Here is a 12607-nt window from a genome sequence, read left to right on the forward strand (position 1 = left end):
ACGCGGGACAAATTGTTCAAAAGCGGGATGTCTGGTGACCCTAATCTAGAAACATCCTTATTCTAGTTCCTCTGTAATATACAGACACACATATGCACACACATAGCATTCACACACCTATATACATACCCACATATAAAATATGTATAAAATGCAACAGAAAATCCATGAAATTACCCCACAAGGAACATGAAACTTCATTAGGCTGACCTAACTTTTTCTTCTGGGTATCCTTAGTGACATGACATCTTTTCCTTGTTGATAGTTCATTTTAATCTCTAATACATTGCTTAAATTTATATGTTTTAAACTTTACAAAGCGCGTTCATTGGCTTTTCATTCATTCAAATATTTATCCTTTAAAATGTAAAGCAGGTCCAAAGCATGCTTAGAAATAACCTTTTTCTCAGAATTCCTGCTGAATTTTTATTTCAAAAATACTTAGGAAAACAGAAATCTTGTGAAAAACCAAGGACACTTTTTCTGAAAATTAAAATGTAACACTCAGCTAAATTGGTAGAACTTAAGATTATAATAACAATGCTGTCTTTAATTAAATATACACAGTATGCAAATTAAATTCATGTACCTTATCTTAGTCTTGCAACAACCCTGTAAGAGAAAATTTAATATTTTTCCCTTTAATGCAAATAACACTAAGTTCATATAGTCCAGAGGTACAGAACCAGATTCTTTCCTTCTGAAAAAGCCTGCACCCATTTAACACTGCTAGACCAACAGCCCTTCTATATTACTGATCAGAAATAACAACGGATAGTTTTTTAAAGAGAAAATGGCAGCATTTTAATTTTATTAATCAATACCTTAGATTATTTGCATAAATTACTATTATGTCTGGTAAATGTATTTTATTTTATTTTTCCACATCTGTATGTTTTTCCCCCAATAGTGAAGGATCAATCTGTTTTTTATTTTATTTTTTTATTCCAGAAAATTAGGGGGTACACAGGTTTTGTTCACATACTTTATTTTTGTACAGATCTAGTCATAGTTGTACACATAATATCTGTGCCCTTCACCCAGATAGTGTGCACTGTACCCAACAGCTGTGAATTTACCCATCCCCTCCCTACTCTTGTCAGATTGATTTTCATTGAAATCTACTTCCACATGTGTACTTCAGTGATGATCAATTAGTTCCAATTTGGTATTGAGTACATGTGTTTGTTTCTTCATTCTAGTTATGTTGCACTTAGAAGAATGGTGTCCACTTCCCTCCAAGTTGTCCAAAAAGATACTAGACAACAATAGTTTTTGAATGGCTATAGGTAGTGTACTAAGTTAACAGCTATAATGAGGACCAGACCATTTATGGATATTTCTTTTGATCAACTGCAAACCTTTAGTAAAAAAAATTTTTTTACTCATAATGAATCAAGGAGAAATTAACAAAATTTTTACATATCTCTCAGAAATATGTGTATTTCTGTATCTTGGAAAGTCAGGAAAAAAAATTTTTTTGGAATTGTAAAATCTATAAAGTGTGTTTCCCCCCTCTTTTGTAGAGCAATATCTCCCTCTTGTGGCATATAGAAATTACTGCAAGGGCTATTTTAAATTTATTGCCTTTGATTAATTGCAGGTAGAATTTTAATATTAAAATACCTACAGAATATAAAGTATAAAATACTACCTATAGAATATAAAATATTCTGGTTGCCTGCTTCTTTATAACCCATCCCTAGGTCCTAGTTCAAGAAATTGGGTATCACTGGCCTCATGGAGAATAACAGCAAGTGCTAATGTTGTGACATGGTAAAATGCTGTATAGCATAACTAATGAGCATTTAACTGGTTTCCCACTTGCTCCTTGAGACTCTGTAACATATTCATGTTGGTAGAAAAACATGTATATTCCTTAATGGATTTTTGTTCTTCTTGAAGAAAAAGTGATTCTCTAAGAGGTTTAGATCCGGAGACAAGAGAATTATATTTTTCTTCAGTAAAGGACTGGAGAAATTAACAGGGGTCCTCAAACTTTTTAAACAGGGGGCCAGTTCACCGTCCCTCAGACCATTGGCGGGCCGGACTGCAGGCCCCGGGACAAGTCAGCTGCTAAGCATGATGGGCAGCAGTGGCAAAAACACCCAGTGGGCCAGATAAATGCCCTCAGTGGGCCGCATGTGGCATGCAGGCCGTAGTTTGAGGACACCTGTCTTAGAACCAAGACAGGAGCCACAGAACAAGCAGAAAAGAAAGAGAATGAAAGTTCAGCTTAAATAGAACTGATCTTCTACTCTCTAGGCAGATGCCTTGCATGGTATTTGGGTTTTCATAAGCAGTGGAATACAGGAGGGGTTTGACTGAACAGCAGAAATTTAAAATCTAGCCAAGGACTTAGTGATAGAGATAGTCAAATAGTGAGCAAAAAGCACTGGGATCCAAGAATCTCATATCCAGTCAACATCCTTCTTTTCTCTAAGGACAGAATTCCTAATCTGTAAAATAGAGTTAATTAAGCTCTCTCGCAAGGTTGTCATGAAGATTATTAGTGATAGATAAAATAAATAGCATAGTACTGAGTTAGTGCTTTTCCTCTCTTGCTTGATAAAGGAGAAGTAAGATTTTATTAACACAAATCTGTTGTGAAATGAACTATAAGCCACATAAGGAAGAGCAAGGGCAAGGCCCAAAGATGTGCAGTCTGTTTTCACTCACTAATCTGTACTGTTATGTATCCTGTCAATCTTCTGATACCTTCTCAGAACTATAATAAAATTCTTGGATCTTAGTACCTTCCTAGAAAGCAGGGCCTTTAGCAGGCATTTAACACTCTTAATAAAAACATAGAACCAAGCGGTGCCCATAGCTCAGTCGGCAATGCGCCGGCCACATACACTGAGGCTGGTGGGTTCAAGCCTGGCCCAGGTCAGCTAAGACAACAATGATGGTTGCAACAAAAAAGATAGCTGGGCATTGTGGTGGGCACCTGTGGTCCCTGCTTCTTGGGAAGCTGAGGCAGGAGAATTGCTTAAGCCCAGGAGTTGGAGGTTGCTGTGAGCTGTGATGCCACGGTACTCTACCCAGGGTGATAACTTGAGACTCTATCTCAAAATAAATTAATACATACATACATACATACATAGACTCTTTACTTCCCCTTGGGTTAGCTAGATGTGCATTTTCTAGCATCTTCTGTTTGTATTCATAAGAAAAAGGACCTAGCACCTACCTATCATTCCTGTCAAGAATTTCTAGGTGTGCTCAGCAAAGACCTGTAGCTATTCACCAGAAGACTAAATTCTTTCTTGAGAATTCCAAGTAACTGAAAGTTCAGGCTAATTAGACTTTGTCATCTCTAATGAGCATTAGTTATTTTTTAGGTTCTAGTTTGGCTTCTTCACTAGTCTCTGGTTAGGATACAAAGCTAAGGATTCAGCTAAGCTATTTATCAGAACTTGAGAAATCTCAGAGGCAGCCTATGGATGGTTACTCAGCAATATTTTGAGTAATATTTCAATGCTTTACTGTTTGTTACTACTGGCATCATGTAATGTATGTCTCCTTTCTTATATTAGCTTATTTAGGCCCACCAAAGCTCAGTGCCTATGACAACATGCCCTAAACTGGAAAGACAGTTGCCTGGTCTACTTCTCTACTTCTCTATACTGTCCAGTACCACCATATCCTTAACTGCTCTTTGATAAACAGAATGACGGTTCATTCATTTTCAAAATGTATAGGAATCACATGGAATATTTATTAAAATTTTGAATTCTGGGATTTACCCTCAGATACCCTCAACTGGTAAGGCCTTGACATTTGAATTTTTTTGGTGGGGGGAGCAGGCACTTCAACAGACCCTACTGCAGAGCATAATTTGAGATCAATAGATTTAGAGGATCCATATCCCTCAGAGAAAGATGTGCAAGTCAGTCTCTCTTATGACAAGAGTTGCTATAAAGTTTCTATCAAAAAGTGCTACCATATTCCTGAAGTTAATTCAGTTGCAAAGTGGAAGTCCAGTTCCTTAACTCTTTCAGAGCCATACAATTGATAACCCCTATTTTTCTCCGTCTCTGATTTTCCTATCAATGTACTCTCCCTTGTCTTACCATACCCAGACAACGTCAGTCCTTCAGGGAAGTCTCTCACCAGCCCATACACTCTGTCAGTCAGATGGATCCTGCTCCCAAAGCCAACAAAGACTAGACGGTGGTGGGAGGCATGAGAGAAAAGGTATAGAAACCAAGAAACATTATTTAGGAAAATATTTACTTTCACCTCTGAAAAACTTTCATTCTCTGAAAAACTCTTAATCATTTCACAGGAAGCCAATTTGCTGAAATCCAAATCCTTGAATATGTTTTTATGAATATGATATTATTTGGTGGCATTTTAAACAATGTTTAGTTGATCAAAAACTTAAGACCCTTGGAAATGGCTTAGCATTTAGCATCATCATTGAAAGGTATATTAAGAAAAAGAATATGCTTAAGTTATAAGTTCATATATATAAGAATTCTCTCTGGGGCAGCTCCTGTGGCTCAGTGAGTAGGGCGCCAGCCCCATATACTGAGGGTGGTGGGTTCAAGCCCAGCCCTGGCCAAACTGCAACAAAAAAATAGCCAGGCATTGTGGCAGTCGCCTGTATTCCCAGCTACTTGTGAGACTGAGGCAGGAGAATTGCTTAAGCCCAGGAGTTGCATGTTGCTGTGAGCTGTGACGCCATGGCACTCTACCGAGGGCAATAAAGTGAGACTCTGTCTCTTATAAAAAGCAAAACAAAAGAATTCTCTCTGAAGCCAGTTTTTAGTAAATTGATAAATTTGGAATCGTAGGTAATTTAGTTTTTCTGAAAATTGATTCTTTGATGAATTGACTTTTCCAAACTCTAATTTTTGGCTATTTTTCTAGCTTCCCTTCTGACATAGATTTTGGCTTTCCATAGGACAAACAAAAAGAACTTCTCTTTGCCCTGCTTAGCAGAAGAAGCTTAAAGGAAAAGATGGTTCTAGGTCTCAGGAAATTTCTTTTTACCATTGGGCCATTCTCTTTATCACATACCTCAACCCTTCAGAGAAACAAGACTCTCCCCTCTATATGGTATTATTCTCTACTTTGGTCCATTTTATGTTCCATACTCTGACTTTTAGTGATTATTCATTGACTTACTCTATCTTGTTTTCATCCTGATGCCTCACACCATTTTCCTGACTGTGGTATTCATTGCTGTTCTTTATTATGACTTAGAAGTTTTTCAGTTGTGTAGCCTCATGGACTTTCATGCCTATTTGGCTGTTCCTAGGACTCATTACCTCACTGCGTACCCAATTAGTCATGCACTTAGTGGGCTTACTCTGGTAGTTGCTACCTTCAGAACATTCTTAGAAATTTTGTTTTAGGGTCATGGGTATATATTTTATAACCTGATATCCAGGCATTAAAATTAATGACACTATTAACACCCATTAAGTATATATGCACACACATATGTGTGTGTGTATATTTAAAGTATTGAAGTGGTTAAAGTGATATATCAATCAATCATACAGTGAAAGGATTAGTGAATGGATCTTGAATTCTCAAAAGTATGATTTAAATACAGCAAGAAGTAAAATCCTTGCTGGCCATCTGGCTGCTGGTAGATATATGAAATCAATCAGAGACTGCCTCCTGAGGTGTTCTGTCACAGACCTCACTAGGTTTCTGTTCTCTCCAAGATCAGATGGTCAGTTAGGAGACAAGTGTCTTCAAATCAGAGAAAGAAAAGTGAAATAGATTTTATATATAAATCTAAATATAGTGCTGTCCACAAGGGGGCATTTGGTATTTAGATATGCAGAAGGCTGTATTCTTTCATTGTTGCAGTTGCCTTTACTGAAAACTACTGTGTACCCAGGATCTGTGATTAACTGAATTGTATTCTCATTGTTCTTCTAATGTAAGCATTCAGTGTAGTGATTTTATTTCTACTTTAGTGTTTCTGGTATGTGGATATGTGTGTGTGTGTGTGTGTGTGTGTTCTTTAGCAATTACTGTTGGGTTTTAGAAAAGAATAAGTAGCTAATAGAGTCTCTTTTCTGCTCGGGAGAAACTTAACTATATTTTATTTCATGCATGTAAATAATATCCTGAAATTTCTTATTCTTATCTACTCTTTCTTTATCTAAGAGTGTTTGAATTCACTCTTAGAAAATGAGCTTTTAAAAAAGCAAATTAAGAGAGAGTAGGAGAGAGGGAGGTGGGAGAAAGGAAGAGCAGAGAGAGGGGAAGGAGGGAGGGGTGGGGTCTCGGTGTGTGACACAACTTTTGGGGGCAAGGTACAATTGTAAGAGGGACTTTAACCTAACAAATGCAATCAATGTAATCTGGTTTCTTGTACCTTCAATGAATCTACAACACTAAAAAAAAAAAAGAATGTGGGGCATTGGGGGAGGTGATTAGGTCCTGAAGGTGGGGCCCTCTTAATTGGAATTAGTGCCCTCATAAAAAGAGGCCCAAGGAAACTGCCCCATACCTTGTGAGGCACCATATGCATTCACAGCTAGGAAATGTCATCCATGAGGAATAGGTCCTCCCTCCCCAGACATTATCAAATCTGCCAGCACTTTGATCTTAACCTCCCAGACTCCAGAACTGTGAGAAATAAATGTTTGTTGTTTATATATATATTTTTAAAAAGGCAAATTAAAACAAGAATGTAGGTGAAATATGATACTGCTTGGAATGCTAAAGACTGATTAATATCAAAACCAAACAAACAAACAAACAAAAAAAAACCCAGCTCGTTCATGATAGTGGAAGAATTGGGTTTTTGCTTTTGATGTTTTGTTGTTGTTGTTAATTTCTAGTAGAGTTTTCAATTTAGTTATGCCTTTAGCCTTTCCAGACTGCAGTTTCTATTATTTGACCATTGATTATATAGCAGATAAAAGCAGCTCCTTAGGAAGATCAAGAACATTAACTTATGGGTCTTCCAGTGAATTGGAAGTGACAGAATCAGAGAGTCTGTTCCTCTGACAAAATTGTTTTTAAAATATTTAGTTCATTTTAGAGTCAGTAAAATTAAAGAATCAAAATCTAGAATGAACCTTAAAGTTCACTACAAGTTTATAATTTCTGAGAATTTATGAGGGTATAGTTTATAAATGGATAATCACAAATATGTTGTTGGTAATGGTCAGAGTATTTAATCACTTAGCAGAGTTTTTACAAAATTCATAATGTATTCTTGTTTGCTCCTTAGCATAACTTATTTTTATGCTGGTCTTTTTCCCCTGAGATTCCCACAATGAACCATCCTAAATTCCTCAGTTAAAGTATAATTTCAAAGCATAGTGTGTCTGAAATTCAACTCATAGAAAGCAGGTATAGAGAGTGAGATAGGTCCCTGGAATTCTGGCCACACTAAAGCTGCTTGTTGTGAAAGTATAGAAGCTACCTAGAGAAGATAAAATACTTTGTGTCTGTATGCTGTGCCTAGAGGAAATGAATAAGCACAGAGCTTGGAAGCACTGTCTTGTCCAGGTAAGACAGGGATTAGTGCCAGAATTAAAGACCCTCCTAAAAGATGCAAGAGTACAGTTCTGTTTAATGTGCTAATCTGACCCCTGGAGAAACTGGTTATGTTCTGGGAAAAAGCTCTAGGCTTCCTCCACCTAACCAATTAATTAGTAACCTTAGTTGCAGCTATTTTGTCAGATACCACATCTGGCAGCCAAAGCAGATTAATAAAGCTTCAGATACCAGCACAGCCATACATTCAGAGAATACATTCTTTCCATTCCAGTTGGAAAAGAGGATCAAAAGTAGTTTGTGAGCCAGGCATGGTAGCTTATGCTTGTAATCCTAGCACTCTAGGAGGCTGAGGCTGGAGGATCCCTTGAGCTCAGGAGTTCAAGATCAGCCTAAGCAAGAGTGAGCCCCCCTCTCTACTAAAAATAGAAAAATAATCCAGGCATTGTGGTAAGCTCCTGTACACCCAGCTACTTGGGAAGCTGAAACAGGAGGATGGCTTGAACCCAGGAGTTTGCAGTTGCTGTGAGCTATAATGATGTCATGGCACTCTACAAGGGTGACAGAGTGAGACTCTGTCTCAAAAAACAAAAACAAAAACAGTTTGTGACTCCCAGTTTCAGTTCTAACATGCATAGACCTGGGAAGTTATCAATTGGGTCATAATATAACAAGAAAAAATGTGAACAAATTAAAAACAAATGACTTCTCTTGAGTTCTTTGAAATATGGATAAAGAGACAAATTCAGGTAGTCACACAGCCAAGATCTACTTACCTGGCACAGAAGCTGCTGGAACCATAAATTGGTAACTCAAATCTAGCAGATTGTCAATATTTAAGTGATAATTTTGATGAATTATGGGAGGGAAGATATACAAATCCATTGTTAAAGTTGGAGATTTTAACAACCCTGGTCAGTAACTGATAGATCAAGCAGGCAGAAAATCAGTAAAGACACAGTTGACCTGAACAGCACTATTAGTCAACTTGATCTAATTGACATTTATAGAATATTCTATCCAACAACACCAAAACACAGATTCTTCTCAAGCTCACTTGTAACATTCACCTTGATAGGCCATATTCTGAGGCTTTTTTTAGACTCTCAGCATCATGAGGACAGGGCTGGATTTATAATTCTCAGTGTTTGAGAATTAATGCCCTCATAAAAAGAGGCCCAAGGAAACTGCCCCATACAGGGCTGAATTTGTAATTCTGTGTATCTTTGGCCCAATGCCTTGACATATAAGGACACATAAGACGTGCTTCATGAATAAATTTGTTGAATAAACCAATGAATTGTAAAATTAGGCTACAAGACAAGGAATCTAGTCAGGTTGGGAATAGCAGTAGTTCTAAAGAAAGGACAAGTATATTCAAACTTTTTAAGCCTCAAAATGTAGAACTGCAAATTCAAACAGTAAATAACAGAAAACATCCTCTGTCCTAGAGAATGTCATTTGATTAATATTCTTAAACCCCTGTTTTCATCACATCACTTCTTTAATAACTTGGAATAGCTCCGATTGCTTAGTATCCTAAGGGTCTTAAGCCTTCCATAACCAAGTTCTTCCCTAGATACCTTACGTTACCTCTTAGCTGTTGCTCAAATATTTTGCTTCAGCTCTATCACTACCATTAAATAATCACTTCTGATTTGAGCCTATGATCAATATATGGCTCTTTTCATTTCTTTTTTCTTTTCTTTTTTTTTTTTTCTTGAGACAGTCTCACTATGTCACTCTGGGTAGAGTGCTGTGGAGTCACAGCTCACAGCAACCTCAAACTCTTGGGTTTAAGTGATTGTCTTGCCTAACCTCCCAAGTAGCTGGGACTACAGGTGTCTGCCACAATGCCCAGCTATTTTTTTTGGTTGTTGTTGTCATTGTTGTTCGGCAGGCCCAGGATAGATTTAAACCTGCCAGCTCTGGTGTATGAGGCTGGCGCCCTCACCGCTGAGCTACAGGTACCGAGCCTATATGGCTCTTTTCATTCCCCTTTGTCCTCCTTCCCATCCAGCTCCTTCCCATGTGCGGGACCCTGTATGCTTTAGCCAACCTTGATCAACCTCTTTTAAAAATTTGTGAAGCATTTATTATCTATGTCTCATGTTTGGGCATTTAATCATATATTGCCCAGAATTTTAACTGCTATTTTGCATATACTTTTTTTTGCATGAGATCACATCTCATTCAGGTCATCTTTAATGTAAAAATAATTCATATTCCAATAGGGTGTTTGTAAGTTAACTTCTTTTAGAACTAGAGTGCATTTCCCATGGAAACAGCATTTAAAAGGGTTAGATTTTTTTTTTTACATCTATAAATGTATTTAACAAATTATGTAACTGATCCATATTACTATGGTAGCCTAAGCTTGGAATTGTTGGAGCAAAATTTTATGCAGCAAAATTTTTAACTACTTCCACCACTCCCTGCCAAAAGCTTTTCATACTAGAACAGTTTAAGTATTTCTTAAGGGTTTAATTTTCTATAAAATAACTTAGTTTAGCCTCTTAAATAAGTTTGGCTTTATTGATTTTGTTCAGGAGCAAGTTTGTATCTGGGGAAAGGGAGCTGAAAGCCATTCATGATGATACTCATGATGATGCTGCATAATTAATTTTAAAGGAAGACTAATGCCTGCTTGAGAAATATTGTTCTAACAGGGATGTTAATCAAATATGCAGAGTGGGGAATCATTGCTTCTAAGAGATTTGTTGTATCTCTGGTATTATTTTGAGAGACAAGAACTTGCCCTATTTCAGATGACCTAATTATTCTCTTAATACAATTTTTAAAAATTCTAATAATTATTAACAAGTATCCAAGAGAGAATAAGTAAAGTGTTTAGAGAATTAGCTGTGTTTCAGGTAAGTATGAACTCTAAAATATCTTGCAGTTTTGTTTTGTGGAGATTTATATCAGCTGCTTCCATTTTTCTTTGAATGATTCTTTTAATAGATTTAGTGACTTAGATCATGACCAACATAACTGAGAGAATTTGACTTGGAGATTTTTTTCTTTGTTTTGTAAGAAAATGAGAAATAATTGGAGTTACTGAAAGTTATCAGTTATTAGTGTAAGGATTAAAATTTAAAACAAAATGGGTATAATACTTTATTGCTCTGGGCTCTGGCTAACCCTCTTCTTTTCTACTTTTCTATTAATATATCAGGGAACATAATTGTAAATAATTCAATGAATGCTATAGCGTTATAATTCCTTGAACTTCTTAATTCCATTAATGCCACCAGATTGGCCCCTTCAGCAACTCAGATATCATGGCCAAATGCTAAGCTCCTAAAGGACTCTCCTTTTTATAGAGGATGCCTTTACTTGGTTTGATCATTACTCCAGCTTCTTTTTTCTAAGACAGAACTCTCCTTCTTCTGGAACTTGTATTTTCTCACCACCTTTATTATTTTATTTTATTTTATTTTATTGTTTTAGAGACAGAGTCTCATGTTGTCTCCCTCAATATAGTGCCATGGCATCACAGCTCACAGCAACTCCAGCTCTTGGGCTTAGGCGATTGATTCTCTTGCCTCAGCCTCCCGAGTAGCTGGGAGTACAGGAGCCCACCACAACTCTCGGCTATTTTTTTTTTTTTTTCAGTTTTTGGCCGGGGCTGGGTTTGAACCCACCACCTCTGGTATATGGAGCCGGTGCCCTACTTCTTTGAGCCACAGGCACTGCCCCTCCTGGCTTTTTTTTTGGTTACAGTGTGACCAGGGCCAAGTTCAAACCTGCCACCCTCAGTATATGGGGCCGGCGCCCTACTCACTGAGCCACAGGCGCTGCCCTTCTTCCTACCTTTAATTATACACTTTAACACCAGAAGAGTTTTCACTTCTTATACGTCTCCAGAGCTCACCAGTTCAGAGGTTAGGACCTAGCCAACGATAGTATCTCTTCTCTGCTCACTTCCACCAAAATTGATCAGTTCATACCTGGGCACAGATACATAGTTCAGGAAACCAAGCCCACTAACTCTGAACCTATGGTGAGATGGTCTTTTTATGCAAAGTGCCCAGAGATTTTCCTAGTTAAGAGTAGTTCTTTTTTTTTTTTTTTTAAATTTCAGATTAGTGGGAGGGTACAATTAGGTTACAGTGTTTACATTTGTTAGGTAGAGTTCCTGTTGTAGTTTTGTCCCACCCCCAAAGGGTGTGCCATGTATACCCTTACATTGTTAAGAGTAGTTCTTTAAGGTTGTTATTTTGGGCTACTTAGTATTCACCAAATTTCACCCTCCAAGTTGCTTTTTTCCTTTCATTTGGGGCATAGAGTCTTCAGGTTTTCATGAATGAAGGATTGAGCCGCAATTGAGAGCACCTTTGAAGCAAGACTTGAATTCCTAGGTGTAGTTCAAGGCTAGTAGCACTTTCATTTATTTAGGTATTAGAACTAATCTTTGTGGCACATGTTAGGGTCCAAGATTACCTGGACAAGGGCTAATAAGAGACTAAATCCAGCAGTAAGTCAATATATTATCATACATCATGTTCCCTATACACCCAGAAGGAGATGGGGTGTTCATTAGGTGTTGGCATAGCCATTGTGAAACAGTTCAAATAACATTATGCAACATTTAGTCAGGCTGGCCTAGAAGATAATTCTACTCATCTCCTTTTATCTAGGGATGAGATTATATACTCCCCAAGGGCCTGTGTATTTGGTAATCTGGAACTATGATGTCCAGAAGTGTTGGTGGCAGAGATCAACATAAGTCACTTCTGGATGGTAGATTTGAGTTGGGCAGGGTCAAGCATTTCTGGGCAATACTAAGGGATGGACAGTTATTCTATGTGAACTTTCTGGAAAAGGTTCCAATTATGAAAGTCTCTCAGCAGGGGTACCTGTTAATGATTTTCCCAGAACATAAGAAAGAACTAACAAGTGTGAGATAGTTAAACAACTGAGAGCTAAGCAGGTTTAGAGTAAATTGGCATATGAAATGCAGTATTATTTTTTCGAGATCTTTAAAGTATGACAATGGAACTTTAATAGGGATTGCATTGAAATTATATATTGCTTTAGGTAGTATAGACATTTTAACAATATTAATTTTTCCCAGCCATGAGCAGGGTATGTTTTTCCATTTGTTGGTATTTTCAGCTATTTC

At 37.3% G+C, this 12607-nt stretch overlaps 1 protein-coding gene across 1 annotated transcript in view; it reads left to right on the forward strand.

Moving 5' to 3' along the window:
* Nucleotides 1-12607, forward strand: part of CCDC169 (coiled-coil domain containing 169) — a 57502-nt gene that overhangs the window by 17905 nt on the left and 26990 nt on the right. The window lies entirely within an intron of this gene.

This window comes from Otolemur garnettii, unplaced genomic scaffold, assembly GCF_000181295.1.
Source record: "Otolemur garnettii isolate 467f Iridium unplaced genomic scaffold, OtoGar3 scaffold00167, whole genome shotgun sequence".
In the NCBI taxonomy this organism is placed as follows: domain Eukaryota; kingdom Metazoa; phylum Chordata; class Mammalia; order Primates; family Galagidae; genus Otolemur; species Otolemur garnettii.